Source organism: Triplophysa rosa, unplaced genomic scaffold (assembly GCF_024868665.1).
Source record: "Triplophysa rosa unplaced genomic scaffold, Trosa_1v2 scaffold128_ERROPOS1313989, whole genome shotgun sequence".
NCBI lineage: Eukaryota > Metazoa > Chordata > Actinopteri > Cypriniformes > Nemacheilidae > Triplophysa > Triplophysa rosa.
The window spans coordinates 57,279-70,280 of NW_026634128.1; positions in this window are offsets into that span (position 1 = coordinate 57,279).

The following is a 13,002-nucleotide window of genomic DNA, read 5'->3' on the forward strand; positions in this document are numbered from 1 at the left end:
TGAATCACAGCCTGAACATTAGCGTAGTACCCGGGGTTTATACTGAGCGCCTTTGAAACAAATAAGCTGGATAAGTAACCGCTTTTTGCGTGGCGGTTGGGATTCGGGGTAAAGTCTATCTTTTTTCCGTCGGCAGCGCTGGTGGGTTGGATGTGTAACGTAAAACCACCATCTTCCCGATTAAAGTTGTACCAGCTCCTAGGATATTCGATCTCGCACAATCCTACGTGCCATCGGCCTTTCAAGTTGATAGAAGAGGCTAGTTTGGTTCTGTAACTAGATATCCGGTTTTCAGGGTAGACCGGCATAGAAGCATTGCACGGGAGCGTAACGTAGAACCCCTCGTCGTCCATGTTAGTCGTTGACTCGAATAACATAGCAAATGATTCTAGGGGGTTTTAGGGCGCTTGCAAGTCCACCAGAACTTTTTTGTCTACATAGCTGTTAAATTTCGAGGGCCACCCCACCCATGTGACTAAAACGAGCGTATTTCGGCCCTGTTTTTTCTGTCCTAAAATCTTTTCCACTTTAAACGTCTTGTCTTTGCTCACGATTATTTTTTGTAACTCTTCCTCGTAAAAAACTCCGTCGATGATTTCTCCCTTGTAATCGGAGAGTCTTTAGACCGGCGGCTGTCGCGGTATGCAGACCGCTACGGTGAAAAATTCTTCCGTGTAGTTCTGCTCGTAACCTTTGTCGAACACCCCTCTCACTTTAGAAATCCTCACAACGTCACCCACTTTAAATTTAAACGATCGCGCTTCGTTCTTTGTACTGCCTTGCAAGTTTTGAAACGCCAAAGCCTCATTTTCTCTGCACACGTCGATCGGTCGCATTCTAATACTCCGGTGAAAACTGCTGTTCTAACCTTGCGTGATGTCTTGTAAAACATCTATGTATCGTCGCGAATTAGTGGCCGTTAAAAATCTCCACATGCGACTTTTTAACGTTCTGTTAAAATGCTCGACGACACTGGCTTTCAAATCGGTAGCCGTAGCAAAATGATAAATGTCGTGCTTTTTCATCAAATCTTGAAAATGTTTATTAAAGAATTCTTTCCCCAAATCTGTCTGTAATTTGCGCGGTATGCGTCCCTCGTCGAGTATAGATTCAAAGGCTTTAGTAACCTCGGGCCCGCTCTTATTCTTTAGCACGCGCGTCCAAGCATACTTGCTAAATACATCTATGCACGTTAGTAAAAATGTATGATTATCGTTTTCCACGGAATAGGCGGACATGTCGACAAGATCCGCCTGGAACTGAGTATCCATACCGTACACTACGACTCTATTCCGTTTGTATTTTATAGGAGCCATTCTATGCAGCGTGTAAGCGTCCTCGCCTGATAGCCATTCCGTAACCTGTTGTTCACTCAGGCGGACACCGGTGTTCTTCAGAACGGCGTCTTTTAATCGTTTTTTACCTCCTAACGCTCCAGGGTTGGACGGCGTGTAATAAGCTTCCTTCATGAGCTCTGCCATGTTAGCATTGCCTCTCTCCATAAAAGAATGAATAGCAAAATGTATACGTTTTAAGATTTTATTAAAAAAAAAATGAATAGGGATACATGACATAGAAGAGGATCAACAATCGATTACTAAAATAAGGCATAATAAAACAATGGTTACATATAGGTGCTAAAATAAATCATAATAAAACAATGGTTACATAGTCGTTAAAATAAGTCATAATAAAACAATGGTTACATAGTCGCTAAAATAAGTCATAATAAAACAATGGTTACATAGTCGATAAAATAAGTCATAATAAAACAATGGTTACATAGTCGCTAAAATAAGTCATAATAAATCAATGGTCAATGATCAATTTTGAAATCAGGGCCACGCACAGCTCTGTTACGTACATGCACATGCACATGCACATGCACATGATCTCTTTAACATCTAGCTCGTTGCTACATTCAGACACTATGTACAAAACTTTTCTGACGCTCACGCAGATAGGCTCTTGACCAATCGTGCAGAAGCTGATCATTTCGCCCCACGAATTTGACAGTCCTTTCACCGTGATCATATTTTTCTTGAGATTTGACAGACGAACGCTATCCGCAGAGCAATCGTTTTCTGAATCGCAAGACGCGTTGATTAATTTAAGCATCAGGTCCACCATCTGTCTTTTGTAATGCTGTTTAAAAATGGGAGCTAAGATCTTTTGGCAACTGCAGCCGCTTCCCATCTTGTCTTGTTCAGGCTTTGCTTGCATCTGTGCTGACGCTTCGGACGTCTTTGTCTGAATCTGTTTGGGAATACCAGGTATTGACGACGTCGCCGAAAACCTTGTCGGTGTCGCTGTTCAGAAGACTCTGTCGGATTTCTTCTAGCTTTGCGACGATGTATGGCTCGTCTTTCAGTTCGTGGTAAATGGCACACGCAGCTCTTTGTATCGCGCGAGTATCTGCCTTAAACCCGCAGCGTTGTAGAGCGGATGCGGCGAAGTGGTAAAGTTTGTCTTTAAACAGCTTGCGGCTGAACTCTAAAAAGTGTGATGCAAAATAGTACGATGTAGGTTCAAACAGACAGGAATGCTGCATCTGGCTCGGGTGATCTATTTCGCACCCCAGACACTATTCTTTGAGCTTGACATTGATGATGTGCTGTAGTACCACGGTGACCACGCCTTTAATGACGTTGTAGCCGAGGTCCGTGAAGAATCCGTCTGTGAAATCGATCGGAGTATCGCCCACTTCCATTAGGGATCCGGACGATTCTGCAGGATCGTCCTTCTGTATGTGGTGTACCGCGTTGTCATCGCGAGTGTCAGGAACGGTGTGGAGAGAATAGTCGCTGATGTTTTCTGAAGCGTAGTCTTGAGACATTGTTGCGGGAGAGGCTCTGTCTACTGATTTTTATAATGGCTATAGTAAATGGGTGGGGAGGGTCCGATGGCCCACTGGCTGCGCGCGCACTTCTCGGGGTGGAACAGCTGCAATTTAACTCTGGAATAGCCATCGCGCATATCGCACCACTTGATCATTCTGTTGATGTTGGAAAAAAGGGTCTCCAGGACATAAAGGTCAGCCCATTTGAACAAAAATTGCATCTCGTACAGCTCGTGATGTTCGTCGTGGAGGATAGCCCCGGTGCGATCGCGAAGCTTTGTGTTGTCTTTGCAGAAGAAAAAGTAAACGCAGTCATGCTGTTTCTTTTTAGAATGATCGCCGACCACACGGTAACGCCCAACGGTCGTTACCGAGTCCCACTCTGCGATGTACAAAGGTTCTTCGCGACTGTCATTTAAATCCTTCCAGACGTAGTTGTAAAACAACGTCCAGTCCTTGTCAGGGAACGCCACGCAGGTGTCTTGTCCGGGTATGTATTCGCCTTTTTTGTCAGCGCTGTAGAGGGTTGCAACTCGAGACTCTTTGTTAAACGCGTAGCCTATCACGCGGTTACTCTCCATCAAAATTTCGTCCGTCACGTTGTTCTTATTTTCGTGAAGAAACTTTGTCAGACCGATATACCCTCGTGGTTTTTTCGGTGCCAGAGCCAGATTCTCTTCGAATAGATCGTCGTCCCATTCTCTTGGAGGGGTTTGAGGAGAGCTGCTCGGGCGTGCCATGTTGATGTCTGTGTATTTTGCCCTCGCTATTTTCCCGCTTTTATTTAACAAAACCTCCCCCCGTTTATGCTTATGACGAAAGCGGCGCATGTGGTGTGAACATAAGCCAGATGCGCGACAAAGGGTCTATGACATGAATGACATGATTGACGATTCAAAACGATTTAAATCATGAGTACAGAGAGGTCCGGATACGATTCGTCACGCATTGTTTCATGTGATCTACTGATGCCAGGTGGGGAACAGTTGTTATTCCTAAACAAAGCTTTGCTGTCTTGAACCGAGCTGGTAGCACTCAAATTTCACGCTATGGGCGTAAAACAAATCGTACCCGATTAAAACGTCCGACGCTGTCACCTACAGGTCGAAAATCAGTTGAAATACACCCGGTTACAATCCTCCTCTTTCAAAACAAATTTACGAGCCTTGGTGCGGACACCTCTCACTGGAATGTTATAGACTGTGTGAAAACTCTGAAAAACATCAGGTAATCTGCATGGCCTCTCTGCCTTTCCTCTCTCATATATTGAATACATTATATAATTACTTATTTATTTACTTCTTCATTTATTTAATAGATGCTTTATTTATTTGTTTAATCACACGATTATTCATTTAAATCTGTTTGTTTATTCAAACAGTGTTTGTGTAGTTGTTGTCTTATTCATTATTATTTTTAAACGCTGGTTAAATAACCAATGATTGCGTATTAATAATGATATCATCATCTCCTTTAAATTACATATTTTCATTCATGCTAAAGATATGTAGCAATACATCCTAAAACATGCCCCAGAAAAATGGGATGTGAGGGCACGGTCAAAAGTTCAACGCGACGTGGGCAGTCCCTCGCAACGTGGGTGGTCCGGAAGTAATTCAACACCACCAACCCCCCTCCGCAAAGGTCAATGACCCCATCAATCATACCTGTCAATCATTTTGACACTATGACCCGCATATATACTACTTACTGATACAGGCCTATTGAATTAATTATCAAAAATATTCCAGAAACTCCATTTGCATTAAATACATAACAAAATCAGCCTAAATATCTGAGATATTTGTATGTTAAAAGGATTATCAACCAAATATAATAACTTTAAAAAGTTCAAATGCATAATGTATTTTAAGCATGAAATCATATGCCCTCTTGGAGCCCATGAACATCTCATATGGGCAAAGCTATGTGGGACCCATATTGGTATCCCACACGGGGCCCATATGTTTTGCCCATCTTAAACCTATGCTCATGTGGAGCCCATATCGCCCAGATAAAACCCATATATGGCCCACATACAAATGTTCAAATGTACGCATTTAAAGGAGTTTAAAGGCATAATATGCATTTTAATCATAAAATCCGTGTGCCCACATGCAGCCCATAAAAGTCCCATAAGGGCAAACCTATATGGGACCCACATTTGTAATCCCACATGGGGCCCATATATTTTGCCCTTTTCTATCCCATGCCCATGTGGAGCCCATGTCGCCCAGATATAATCCACATGGGGCCCACATACCAATGTTGGCTGGGTAGAGATCATGCATTGGCGGAATCGGCGCTCTATTGCTTCTCCTGGGATTCCCGGATGTGAAACTTTGAATTTCAAGCCGAATTTGAATCACTGAATTTGTGGAAGCGAATTTTTAAACGGAAATAATACGAACTGAAATTTGTCTATCGAATATTAAAGGTTGTATTTTAAATAGAGGTGCACCGATTGACCGGCCAGAGATCGGAATCGGCCGGTTTTTCGTATGATCCTACATTTGAAAAAAATCACAGCTTAAATATGCAACCATGTTGAATTGCAGAACCTTAAAATGCAAGCACTGTTAATACAGTGCATTTTTTTTCAGTTAGTGCTATTGTCATGGTCCTGCCTTCTTGTTCAGGATTTTCTAGTCTTGTGGCAGGATCGTGACAGATCCCTTATGTTTAGTGTGAGAAAGTCATGGGGTGTTTATCTTTTGACATTCCATGTGCTTTCTCGTGTCTCGTCGCCCCGCCCCTCTCGTTTCCCGTATTGCTTCCCTGCCGTGTCTTATGTTCCTCACCTGCCCCTCGTTATCTTCCTTTGTTTGTCTCCCTTTAAAATGCCATCATATTTCATTGTCCTGTGCTTGTTCGTTGTGCTTTGTGCTTGTACCTTTGTGCTTGTTCATGTCTCGTACGTTGTGCTTGTTCCCCGAGTTCCTGCCTTGCCTTGCTCTGTGTGTCCCTGAATGTGAGTTGTGTTTGTTTATAACTTTAGTTCTCATTTTGCCCCCTTGAGGGAAGTTTTTGGTTTCAAGTTTTGTATTTTAGTTCGTCTTGTCAGACACCCCCTCGTGGGTATTTCCTTTGTTCAGAGTTTTGTTTTCTGTAAATTAAAGTATTTATTAACCCCTTCATCCCCGCTGCCTGCAATTGGGTTCTTCTCCTCAGTGTTCGTGACAGAACGAACGAGCCAACACTGAACCCAGTAGGCAGTATGAACACTGGACGAACCCACCTAGCTCGCCTCCTCTGCGGACTTCGCCAGGGAAACGAGAGTGTCGACGAGTACGCGGATAGGTTCCTGGACGTCTTCGGGGAGGAGGAACTCGCGGTGCTTTTTAACTCCGGTCTCAGGGACCCCCTTTCGTCGCGGAACGATTGGAGTCCACGGTCTCAGCATATACCAGCTACCCATCTCCACTGGTCACGATCCCTGAGGGTGGTTCCCTGCAGATCGGGGTTGTGGGCACCGCCACGCCATCCTCCTCACCCTCTGCAGCCTCTCCACTGTCCACCAGCCTCGTTGGCAAACGGGGGAGGCGAGAATCCTAGGAGTCCACCTCCGAGGAGTCCCAGCCAGAGCCAGCCGTGCCTTTTGCCTCTTTTCTTCAGCCGACCCCCAGGCGGGTGGCTCGGCTGAAGAAAAAGAGGCAGCGGCGGGCAGCACTGGCTCCATCCCAGTCGGTGCAGCAGCCGGCGTCCAGTCTTGTGCCCAGTCCGGTGCAACCGGTGTCCAGTCCGGGGCAGCCGGCGTCCAGTCCGGTGCAGTCGGTGTCCAGTCCTGTGTCCAGTCTGGTGCAGCTGGTGTCCAGTCCGGTGCAGCCGGCATCCCAGCCGGTGCAGCAGCCGACGTCAGGTTCAGTGCCCAGTCCGGTGCAGCCGGTGTCCAGTATGGTGCCCAGCCCGGTGCAGCCGGCGTCCAGTCCGGTGCAACCAGCGTCCCAGCCGGCCTTCCAGCCGGCGACTCAGCCTTGTCCCGTCGACGTTCCAGTCGGCACTTCCCCCCAGGACTTCCCCCACTTAGTACCCCAGAGCTCCGCGCCCTCAAGCGCACTCAGGGACTAAGGCTGTTCCCCCCATGAACTCTTGTTTTGCCCCACCACCCCTCCCATGTTTGTTATTTTTAGTATGCCACCTCAATCCTAATGTTATCCTTGCTTGTTTTCCATGTGTTGTCTGTTCTTGCCACAGTCACAGTCCCAGTCTGTCTTGTCTTGTTAGTCGGCCCCTTGGTGAACACCTGGGGGTGTTCATTAAGGGGGGGGCTCTGTCATGGTCCTGCCTTCTTGTTCAGGATTTTCTAGTTTTGTGGCAGGATCGTGACAGATCCCTTACGTTTAGTGTGAGAAAGTCATGGGGTGTTTATCTTTTGACATTCCATGTGCTTTCTCATGTCTCGTCATTGGCCCCGCCCCTCTCGTTTCCCGTATTGCTTCCCTGCCGTTTCTTATGTTCCTCACCTGCCCCTCGTTATCTTCCTTTGTTTGTCTCCCTTTAAAATGCCCTCATGTTTCATTGTCCTGTGCTCGTTCGTTGTGCTTTGTGCTTGTAGCTTTGTGCTTGTTCATGTCTCGTACGTTGTGCTTGTTCCCCGAGTTCCTGCCTTGCCTTGCTCTGTGTGTCTCTGAATGTGAGTTGTGTTTGTTTATAACTTTAGTTCTCATTTTACCCACTTGAGGGAAGTTTTTGGATTCAAGTTTTGTATTTTAGTTTGTCTTGTCAGACACCCCCTTGTGGGTATTTCCTTTGTTCAGAGTTTTGTTTTCTGTTAATTAAAATATTTATTAACCCCTTCATCCCCGCTGCCTGCAGTGTTCTTCTGGGTTCATCTCCTCGGTGTTCGTGACAGCTATTCAGCACGTCTTTTTGCTTCAAACACATTTGTCTCTATTTTACTTCCATACATAACCGAGGGTACATTCATACAGTCACAGTTTAGGATTGACAACCGTATTTACTTACGGGCGTGAGTCTCGAAATGTCCTGTTCACACACCGGTTTAAAGTTGCAGCTTGTATACTGTCTGTTTGAACGAGAAACCGAACCAGTGTTGCCAACTCTTTTCAATGGAAAGTAGCTAAAGCCTGCCCGAAAAGTCGCTAAATGTCGCCAGATGATGTCACGCGCTAATTTGCATATAAGTGACGTCATCACGTAGTATCTGACAAGCTAAGCGCTTATGGTCTGCTTCATATCTCTACTCTCTGAGCTGTCATATACAGTATTATATTGAAACAATACACGCAAACGCACAATAAATAGGTTCTTAATGACTTGGCAGACAACAAAAACTATGTAGGCCTAATAGTGAGTGAACTTTCGTTGAACAGCTAAAATCCGTCTGTGTTCATGTTTATGTGTCCATACAGTCTTCGCGTTTTAAATCATAAATGCTCAAACAAGGTCAATAAGTGATTAGTTCTTGGAACACTGTTTGTCCATGCATATGTATCTCATTCACGCATCAGTGCGGTCTGAACTGAATGTGCTGCTTTGCCCTGCCTCTCACTGAACAGAGTGGACAGAGATAGGCGGTGCTGCGCTGGGAAGGCAAAAACTCACTTTTGCGGGGCAGTAGAAGTAAAGCAGAATGTTTTGCTAAGTCGCCAAGGCTTATTCAGAAAGTAGCTAGATTTGTCGCTGGTCGCTTTTTGAAAAATAAGTCGCTAACGGGGTCTGAAAAGTCACTAAATCTAACGACAAAGTCACCAAGTTGGCAACACTGGCAGGGTTTTTTTGTGAAATTGTACCGGTAAAAGTAGATAAACTGTCTTGATTGCATTTACATTACACTGAGATCCGATCACAATGCGTCCTCGACTACCTCTAGATCAGGACATGCTGATCGGATGACATTCCGATGACATTCCATTCAGAAGCGCGTTTACACTTGTCTTTTCTATGTGTATATGGACAACATCCAGATACAGATCGCATGTTAATGCCAAATATAAACGCACCCAAAGTCGCCAAGTTGGCAACACTGAACCGAACTCAAGCCTGTATGGTATTTGCACGCGACGCTTGTAACCATAGGGACGGACATACACATGAAAGATGGTGCATACGACAGACATTATCGCAATGGATTTAGTGCTATATAGCAAAACTAGGCGCGATTTTATTCGCAAAGAAGTAATAAACAGACACGGACGGTGGCTGAGACTATTTTTTTACTTTAAACCCTTTTGTTTTTAAACACAGCACTAAAGGCTGAGCGCACAATGTGGGTTGCTCCCAGACTGCAAAACTATGGAGCGATTTTAGTCTCATTAATTATTCACGCGTAAAACAAGATACACACATACGTAAACAGTTTCACATGAATAAAACCTAATGTACGTGCACAAAGTATAAATATACATTTACAAAAAGCAATTCACGTGCGTAAAACAAAACTATTTTCTCATAAAGTACGATTTGCAAACATACATCGAAAGTTTAAAATGTACACGTTTATCATTTTATGTGAATGTGCAAATCGTCACTCACGTGTGAATCGCCTTGGATGTGTGTGTGTGTGTGCTTTGAGACTCTCCTGGCAGCGCAACCCCTCCCATGTGGGTTGTCGTACTCTTTAGCCAATCAGATTCAAGCTTACCATTCAACCATAAACGCGGAGAGCACAGGACTCAAGGAAAACGGCCCTGCGCACCTTTTGCGCAGTTTGACTTACTTCCTGTGTTGCCAATTTAATGATTTTTCAGCCCCCTTAAGCGAGATATTTTCCAAAAGGCGGTTAGCTACAAATCTATGCGCCCATACAAAACAATGTTTCCAAGAACTAGTCATTTATTGTCCTTGTTCATTTAAAACATACATTGTATGGACATACAAACAAGAACACATCTCATCTATCAAGCACAGTTTGTTACCCAGACGGATTTTGGCAGTTCAGTGGAAGTGACTGCTGGTTGTGTAGTTTTTAAGTGGTCATGTTCACTCACTATTTCATATTTTTTTCTACAAAATAAGTTAATAAAAACAGATTTATTGCGTGGCTGTATTACGTTTTAATACTGCATCACAGCTCAGAGAGTAGATTTGCGAAGCTGTACAAACGAGCCTTTAGTGCTAACACTAGTGCTCCTTGAGTTCTGTGTTCTCCACGATTATGATTGGTTGAATGGTAAGGTTGAATCTGATTGGCTAAAGAGTACGACAACCCACGTGGGAGGGGTTGCGCTGCCAGGAGAGTCACAAAAACACACACACACATCCAAGGTGATTCACACGTGAGTGGCGATTTGCACATTCACATAACACGATAAACGTGTACATTTTAAACTTTCAAAATGTAGAACATTGAGTACATGTTCTTGGTAATGTGATTTGTACCTCCAGTGTATCCGTAGTGGTGACCTCAGTGTACGCCCTGACGTATACGGAAGTAGGTTGTAAGAGAACCCACATGTAACTCACATATAATGCTGATGCAGTTTACTAATAAAGTATAATCGCTGTTCCAAATATATCGCATGTGTCCATCAATCAACATGGTGTCAGAAGTAAGTTCTCGGGACGGATGCCTTCGAGGATCGCAGTCGTACGTGAAGTTTCATCGAGAATAGACTTAGTTACGAGAACGCTTCGCTAACTTAACCGGACAATGGCAGAAAGGTTTCAGGCGACCCAACACACTTGTGTTTGATGGCAACATCAATGAGAGCTGGCGTGTGTTCGAGCAAGAATACGATATCTTCATAGCGGCAGCTCACTCAGATAAGGATGCCCGGACTCAAGCATTTATACTCCTCAACTTAGCCGGATCGGAAGCCATCGAGCGAGAGCGTGCGTTTGTTTACGCACAGGCCCGGTACACAAGAGAGGGGGAGAGCAGACAGCTGATCGTGGAGGCAGAATCCAGAGAAAACCCGGAATGCTTGAAGAGAAAATTCTGTGAGTTATCTAACCCACAAACAAATGGAACGATGGAACGTCACAAATGTAATATGCGAAACCATAGAAGCATATGTGAGTGACCATTTTCTCCATTTTCATTTTATTATTTTAATCTTAGTTTTGTTAAGTGACACGTTTCCCACGGAGGTTTGCCGTGTGCTCGGAGGAATAAATCCGTTTCTGAGGGACACTGTTTGTGAGTTTTCTTGCTATATGCAACCAAGTTGCTTTGGGTTGGTGAGCTATCCCCTTTTTCTCACGAAAGACGTGTTACAAGTGGCGCCCGAACATTTTGTATCTGGCCTTTGATGCACGGAGCGGTTTTACATGGATACAAAGACTGTATGTGACGGACAACGCTTAAGACAATGCTGTAAGTCCCAGCCCGAAAGTCTGAGGCTGTGGGGCCTGCTCGATGCTGGCGGACATTTTGTGTTGCTAAGGCGAACGACTTTTCGTCACTTTTCGATGGATTTGCTGCGACGCGGAGGTTGGTTTAATGTGTGTTGAAGTGGATTAAAGTTTGTGAATTTTTTTCCCCCATTTTTTTGAACTTTGACGCCGTTCGCGTGGATATCATTCTACGCCCACTAACGTTACGTCCATTTACGGAACTGAAGGTGCTTTGAACTGGTCAAATTAAACTCGAGATTTTTTTTTTCTTGAATTGGATTATTTCCTGTTGTTTTGAACTGCAGTGGGGAGCCATTGCGTTGTGCTTCGAACTGGCTGACTTTCTCAGCCTAAAAAAAATAAAAAAATAAAGACTGAACATGAGAAAATGCTTTAATTGATGGACTCTGAACGTAACGTTTTAAGTTTTGTGATAAGGGATCTGTTGTCACTATTGTTTCCCTGGGATCTTTGTTATATCACATTTGTTGATTATATTTACAATTTATTTCTCCCAAAGGGCATTCGATTGCATTTAATAATTTCCTATTTTGTGCACTGAAAGTAATGCAAATTTGAATCGTTTGTAAATAATTTTGTTCTGATTCATTGCTTTTGAAGTTCACAGTATTTTGATACAGTGTCAATTGATTTTGTTATAATGGCCAAACGGGTTGGCAAAATGACTTATCTAACTGACCAATCTAAACCCTTTGAGTGCCCACCCAGGTGGAGTGTGCCAAAATCTGCTGAATGCTGGAAGCACAGATGGAGTCACTTAAAGATGAGGTGATGATGCTGCGAAGGTGCCTGAATGAGTCTCTTGATCTTCAGAGAGGTATCATCGACCGCTGTACACAAGACCTAAATGTCCCTGCTACAACTCAGTTACCTCCACAGGTCATGCCTGTTGCTTCCTCCACACCATATGGTCGTGCATCTACAGTTCAAATGCAGCAGGGTCTCCAGTCCTTGGCAGCTGAGGCATGTGACAGAACTGGAAATGTGCCAGGTTTAACCCAAAGCTCTCTTGATCTGAACAATGCAACAAGAACTCTAGCGTCAGTCTTGCAACAATCTAGATTGGAGCCCCCAGTATTCATGGGTGATGGGAAAGTTCAACCTGATGACTGGCTGATGCTTGTAAATGCATATAGAGTTTCTTTGGGTCTCAGTGACACACAAATTCTGCTTGAACTACCGCGCTTTCTAGCTAAGGAGCCAAGAAAATGGTTTGCAGTACTGAGTTCGCATGTTACTTCTTGGACACAATTCTGTAATCTATTCAAGACTGTGTTTCTTCCACCTGATAACCAAGAACGTGTCTTAAGGGGTATCCTGGACCGTGTACAAGCCCCAGGTGAACCTTTTCCGACTTTTGTAGCACACTTGTTGTCAGAATTCAAGAAGCTTAAAACTCCGCCTCCTGAACAGGAACAAATTGATCTTATCTGCAAGCATGCCCTTGAACGCTACAGAGTGGCATTGTATGGCACACAGATCGTGTCAGTTATTGATCTCTTAATGCGTGCCCATGAACTGCATGTAGCTCTTGGTCCTGACAGCCATAGCGAACCAGTGGTGCAGAAAAGCAAACAAGTGAGAGAGGTGTACTGCTACAAATGTTTGACACCTGGTTTTACTTCTAGAAACTGCCCAAACTGTAACCTTGAGTATCAGTCTTTTGTGGCTACAGAAAACAAGCCTAGTCGCACTTTAACAGAACCACAACTGCCAGACAAAACTGAGGAGGCTCCACAGTGTACTAACAGGGAAGAGCAAAACCAATTCTCGGTTCGGCAGAAGGTAAACTTCAGAGGGGGGAGGAAGTTCCACAGAGGCAATCCTCCTCCCAGAAGATAAAC